The following is a 7167-nucleotide window of genomic DNA, read 5'->3' on the forward strand; positions in this document are numbered from 1 at the left end:
GCTGCCGAAATGAGAAAAGGAGGAGAGAGATGGGTGCAGTCAGTGTAAATGAGAACAGGAGAAGGAGAAGGGGGCAAGAGAGACAGAGAGAGAGAGAGCTGGAGTCGATGTAAATACTGAGAGAGCGAGAGAGAGGGAGAGAGAGAGAGGGAGAGGGGGGGTAGTAGTTTTTCCATGATCCGTCTTTTAGACACAGTTGATCAGAGTTCTGTCCCAGCGTGAAGCATGGCCTTAACTTTGCCTTTACTGCAGCCTAATTTACACCCGGAGGGGATCACACACACACACACACACACACACACACACACACACACACACACACACACACACACACACACACACACACACACACACACACACACACACACACACACACACACACACACACACACACACACACATCAGAGTAATGCATAGCCACAAAGTCAGAACTGGACAAACACGCCCATGCATATATCACAAATACAAAACATGCACGAGGGGACAATACACAAATATACCACACCCCTATACACACAGATTTATATTATAGCTACTGGACTATAATATAAGTGAATAGAATTGCAGGTTGGGTGAATTGCTTGTGGATGTAATAATAAGGCTCTGTCTGTACTAATGAATAAGTACCATATGAGTTGGTGCCCCGACAAAGGTAGAGATACCATCTCCCCACTCAGCCACTCTCTTATTAAAGGTGGATGAGATAAGATTGCTTAAAAGAAAACACCATCCTCGGATCCTCTTACACAGTTATATATCGTCAATTTGTGATATTCGGTACGCGCCGGCAGTTATTTTCCGGGAGTTATTTGGGTTATTTTCACTCAGCCTGCCTCCCTTCCTTCCACTTCTATGTGTTTTGGGGCAGACTTGCCCTTTAAACATTGACTGATGCAAGTCATTGATTCTTCCTCAGATTGAAGACCACAGCTCATGCTAGTCCACCTGGAACAGCCCATTTGCTGGCAGCTGTGCAGTCAGTCCATATTGATTGGAGTGTAAAGGCGATATATCACTGAAAAGCACAGAACCTGCACATGCCTTTATGGTGAATTTACACTCAAATCGTAAACTGATAGTAGATCAATCAAATGTAGTTACCGAAATCTTAATACTTTGAGTTACTTCTGGAATAGGCTGCCTAATAAAATGCAGGCAAATTTTACAAACTGTAACGAGAGCATAAGCTCAGTATCTAAATGCACCTTTCCCCTTCAAACTGCTCTCCAGCAACTAATGAGCTATTTTCTCAGCCGCATTTGTAATCTGATTACTGCTTGGGCGTTTTCAGTAACTGAACCAGATTGCCGTTCCCAATAGATTGTATCCAGATTACTACAATCCTGTCACATGCTACATTATATCCTGTTACTCAACTCTGCTCTATTTCATCCTCTCAGCACAGCATCAAAGCTTTCCACATTCAACGGCATATTAACCCTCCCCCATCGCCTCGTACTGCGTGTGTGTGTGTGTGTGTGTGCGCGTGTGTGTGGCCGCCTCGCCACTGTGTTGCCAAACAAACCTCAGTGATATCTTCAGAGAAAAGCTACATTTCCACCCAGTTTCTATGGCAATGAGAGAATAAGCGGAGCCTTCTGGCTCACTATTGTATGGCTAGAGGATAATTGCTAGTTTAGCATTGAGGTGTTCCAGTATAACAAGCAGGTGAAACAGTCACGCGTGGTTTATATTCGCTGTTGTTTGCCATCTAACAGGATAATTACAGGATGTGTTTTTCCCCCCCTTTCATGTGATATTAATGTAGTTTGTGTAGCTCTTGGATGAGATCATAACACTGTACTTTGTCCACGCCCTCCGCTTCAGAGCGGCCTAACTCCTGCTGCTCTCTGCCATTCTCAACACTTTCCCCTTCGCTTCAGGTTAGCTAAACTCACTGTTACTAGACAGCTTGCGAGTCGCGTAGCAACGAGGTCGGTGCGCCCTCTGAGTTCCTCCTCTCTGTGTTCCCAGCAGCTCTCGCCTCACAGGTGCACCTCTCTGTCTGCTGCACGCAGTCTCACGCCGTCGTACAGAGGGCCCCCGTGCGGCACTGAGGCGCCCGCATCGGGTTCACGACCGGGGCCGGGAGGGGAGATGATTTAAGTGCTGTGAAAAATTTATGTTTCTTGTCCAATTTGCTTAAATAAGTTATAATGTTATTTATCTTTGTGACGAATGCCATTTCCTCGTGAACTAGTGAGACTTTTCAGATGTCCAATACCGAACTTCGGGACAATCTTGCGATGGGATCACACCAGCCGCGGCGCCCGTGACTTAAAGCAGCTATGGCGACCTTTCACTTGGGTTGGGGTTAGTGTTTGTTGCAGCGGCGACTGTGGACAAAAGCGGTACTGTTCACCTGGAAGGAAAACTGCATTTCTTGATCACAGAGGCTCCTCCCACTGTCTCCACCGGGCTGTCTGAGCCGTGGCAGGTCCAGGCAGGGCTTCTCCGAGTCAGCGAGCCTCCCCCACTGTTTTATTCACTGCATAAGGCTGACCTCACTGCTTCATCCGCTGACCGGAACAAAGATTACAACCAGTTTCACAGCACACCACAAACCAATGTGGGGGCCAGGCAGCCCTCCCCCTCCTGCTCGGATCACGGCCATGTTCGAACTCGGCCTTCATTTTGATGTCAACACACCTGTAAAGTTTTGTGACTGCATCCTGCACAGTTTTGATGCTATCGCATTCGCAAAATCTGTCCACAGACAGACAGATGTATAAACACCTGGCTAAGTACTCAATAGGTATCTCCAGTGTCACAGTAGGTGTGTGCGCACGAGCACACGCGCACACACACACGCGCGCGCGCGCACACACACACACACACACACACACACACACACACACACACACACACACACACACACACACACACACACACACTTACAAGGTGAAAGCAATACCAGCCACACACTGTTGTGGCTGGTAATCAGAGATCCAGAGCGCTAAATTAGCCTCACCGCCTCCCCCCCTGGCCACAGCAGGATAATAAAACATTGTGTTAATAAAAGTATGAGATTAAGCCTCTCCTCTGGGCCCAAGGATGTAGTCCATCCCACCTCTGCTGTGCTCCTCATAAGAGACACTACTTAGTTGTCTGGAGCGAGTCCCTGGCTGAACACCTCTGGTGTGCTCCTCAGAAGAGACACTACTACTTAGTTGTCTGGAGCGAGTCCCTGGCTGAACACCTCTGCTGTGCTCCTCAGAAGAGACACTACTTAGTTGTCTGGAGCGAGTCCCTGGCTGAACACCTCTGCTGTGCTCCTCAGAAGAGGCACTACTTAGTTGTCTGGAGTGAGTCCCTGGCTGAACGCCTCTGCTGTGCTCCTCAGAAGAGACACTACTTAGTTGTCTGGAGTGAGTCCCTGGCTGAACACCTGTTATGTGTTCCTCAGAATAGACACTACTTAGTTGTCTGGAGTGAGTCCCTGGCTGAACACCTCTGGTGTGCTCCTCAGAAGAGACACTACTTAGTTGTCTGGAGCGAGTCCCTGACTGAACACCTCTGCTGTGCTCCTCAGAAGAGACACTACGTAGTTGTCTGGAGCGAGTCCCTGGCTGAACACCTCTGCTGTGCTCCTCAGAAGAGACACTACTACTTAGTTGTCTGGAGCGAGTCCCTGGGTGAACAACATGCCGCCCTCGTGTCGTCTCGTCCACAGGCTTTGGCAGGCGATCAGTTGGCGAAGGTTCAAACAAGGCTTGTTCTTCTTCACACTGATTTGTCCCCCCCCCCCCCCCCCCCCTCCCCCCATCCTTTCATTTTGTATAAGCTGATCTACACCGCCTCCATTTAGGTGTACACTATTGGCAATGCAGCACACGTGCTCGGTGGTACTGGGCACCTGCCAAGGTGTTTAAAGTGACAAAGGGGAAAATTACTTCCTCAACTTTTAGATTTAGCTAATTCTCCATATCCTGTTCTCATTCCCACAGTGACGCTAGGGGTCCTGACAAATAGTCAACATAGGACGAGTTGGGAATGAGAACGTACATCTATTTCACAGTACATGTAGTATTTCTTTTAGCTGTTACTTCAAACGGACAGTGGGCAGGTATACATACACATCTCCTTATCCTAAGACACCATGGTTTGTGTCCCAGTGGCTGAAATGTATTAATTTTTGAAAAATGCAAATTTTGTCACAGCTCAAAATTATGGAGAAGGCCTTTGTGAACCTTTGTACAGTCCCATGCCGCGATACGTCCCGCCCCAGCATCCTGTTTCACCTAAAGAAGCGAGACGCCCATAATGACTGTGAGCAGCGGAGAGTATCAGGCCAACTAGCTTGAGTAAATAAAGGCTAATGGTCTGAATTCCCCAAATCCCATGTCAGAATTCCCTTCAAGGACAGACAGCTCAAACATTGCCGCCGATTAGCCACAAATCAAACCGCTTGTCTTTTTCTTGTGTAGCCTATTTCACGCACTGTTGGCATGGTTATTCACGAGCTGCCTCAGATACATGCTGTCAGGACACCGAAGCCATTGTGAGTCACGCTGAGTATACGGCCCCTAGGGGAGCTGTGGGACAGACCCAAATGGTGATGAGCAGCGCGAGCGAATGAGCCTGGATAATTTGAACTGCGACTGCAGCCTCTGTTTCCCTCTCGCACAAACAATACATTCTTGTGCAGACTCATGCATCCACACAAACACATTACACTTTATGAAGCACACACACACACACACACACGCTTGTTTTCTGTCCACGACTCGAGGTCATAATAGTGCTAACAGCCATACAAGTGTGTCCATGCATCTGTCGCTACGGCATTCTGGCTGTTAGACTCGTCAATCACAGCAAACACATTATGATAATAACCTTTATTTGTATATATTCGGGGCATGGTGGCGCAGTAGTAGTGTTCTTGCCTCGCACTCTCGCCTCACAGCAAGAAAGTCCTGGGTTCGATTCTCGCCTGGGACGCTGTTGGCACTGGGGGTATGTCTCCCCATGTCTTTGGTGCCTAGTGTCCAGGTGGGCTACCTCATCGAAAGGGACTTTCTGTGTGGAGTTTGCATGTTCTCCCCGTGCTCATCTGGGGTTTCCTCCATATAACATCATCAATATGGAACCCCACTAAAAACATACAAGAAGATCGTCATCTGACCAGCGGCGGTTGGAAGAAGTTGGTTCCTGGGCGCTTCACTGCAGCTGCCCACCGCTCCTGGCCAGCCCGTGGAGGAGCCCGGGTGGATCAAACGCGGAGGACAAATATTTTGCTGCGCCTCTAAGCGTGTGTGTGTGTGTGTGTGTGTGTGTGTGTGTGATGCTCAGTGTATGTGCATGCATTGGTGCATTGTGACAAATAAAGAGGGGGTTTGTCCCTCCTGTACCTGTATAGCACCTTTCATTCAAAACATGCAGCTCAAAGTGCTAGAAGGCAGATAAAAGAATAAAAAAAAAGATGAAATTCATATAAAAGAACGAGCCAAATGTATTGTATTAAAATAATCAAATCAAGTCAAATAGAAAGATAAAAGAACACAGCAAATATTCCCACTTTTAGATGCACACTGTGAGTGAACCCATATGTTTTTCTTCAATTCGCTTTTCTCCTGTCCTTGCAGATTCTACTCTTGATCTCGCCTAAGGCGGACGAGTATCATAGATTTCCCTCTTGGTCAAAAACCTCCGCATGCACAGATGGATGAGAATCATACAGGGTAAAGTTCTGTCGTTGCCCCCCCCCCCCACATAGAGTCCACTCATGTGAGTAAGCATTACCAGGACTCATGCGAGTAAGCATTACCCGGACAAGACCAATGAAAATTCATACTTGCCTTGCCTGCATCGGCTCTGTTGGGATCCTGAACAGAAACTGTTCAAATGAAGGCTATTTAAGCCAAGCTGAAAAGAGAACTTTGAAGCAAGTCATTGAAAAAATGCATACAGAGCCTGCCTCTCGAATATTTTTTGGGAGGGTGCTCCACAGTTTAGGAGCCTAGTAAAGGCTGCATCCACAATCTTCATCTAAGTGGGGTTTTGTACTTCTGACAAACCGGCAGTAGAAGTCCAGAGGGCTCTTGATGGAATGCACTGTAACAGCAGGGATTCTGTGATGTAGGCCGTTCCTAAGCCATTAAGAGCTTGGTGTACAAGTAACAACAACTTTAAAATTAATTCTAAAGGACACTGAGACCCAGTGCAATGTAGCTATTAGCTAAAGTCAATTCCTAAGTGCATGCGTAGCTCTGGGACCAACTGACTTGTGCGCGCGCGTGCCACACACACACACACACACACACACACACACACACACACACACACACACACACACACACACACACACACACACACACACACACACACACACACACACACACAGATACTCGATCTACCATCCATGTTTACTGTATGTGCATACCTGCTGACACAAACACACATGCAAGCATTTTTAGCACATATCACTCACAGTACAGACTATGGTTGGGTAAGTACCCTTAAAGTGATACCAGCACCAATACCAGTACCCTTAAAGTGATACCAGCACCAATACCAGTACCCTTAAAGTGATACCAGCACCAATACCAGTACACTTAAAGTGATACCAGCACCAATACCAGTACCCTTAAAGTGATACCAGCACCAATACCAGTACACTTAAAGTGATACCAGCACCAATACCAGTACACTTAAAGTGATACCAGCACCAATACCAGTACACTTAAAGTGATACCAGCACCAATACCAGTACACTTAAAGTGATACCAGCACCAATACCAGTACCCTTAAAGTGATACCAGCACCAATACCAGTACACTTAAAGTGATACCAGCACCAATACCAGTACACTTAAAGTGATACCAGCACCAATACCAGTACACTTAAAGTGATACCAGCACCAATACCAGTACCCTTAAAGTGATACCAGCACCAATACCAGTACACTTAAAGTGATACCAGCACCAATACCAGTACACTTAAAGTGATACCAGCACCAATACCAGTACACTTAAAGTGATACCAGCACCAGCACCAATACCAGTACACTTAAAGTGATACCGATACAAGCACAGTACATCATTCGATACCTTTTGGAATGTTTTGGTGGCATCTCGGCACACTGAATTGCCAACTCCATCACATACACCACACTCAACTTCACCACCACAGACTGTATGGGTTGTAGCTGCTGCAGTAGTGGGCCAA

This window comes from Poromitra crassiceps (assembly GCF_964638095.1).
Source record: "Poromitra crassiceps genome assembly, chromosome: 7".
In the NCBI taxonomy this organism is placed as follows: Eukaryota; Metazoa; Chordata; class Actinopteri; order Beryciformes; family Melamphaidae; genus Poromitra; species Poromitra crassiceps.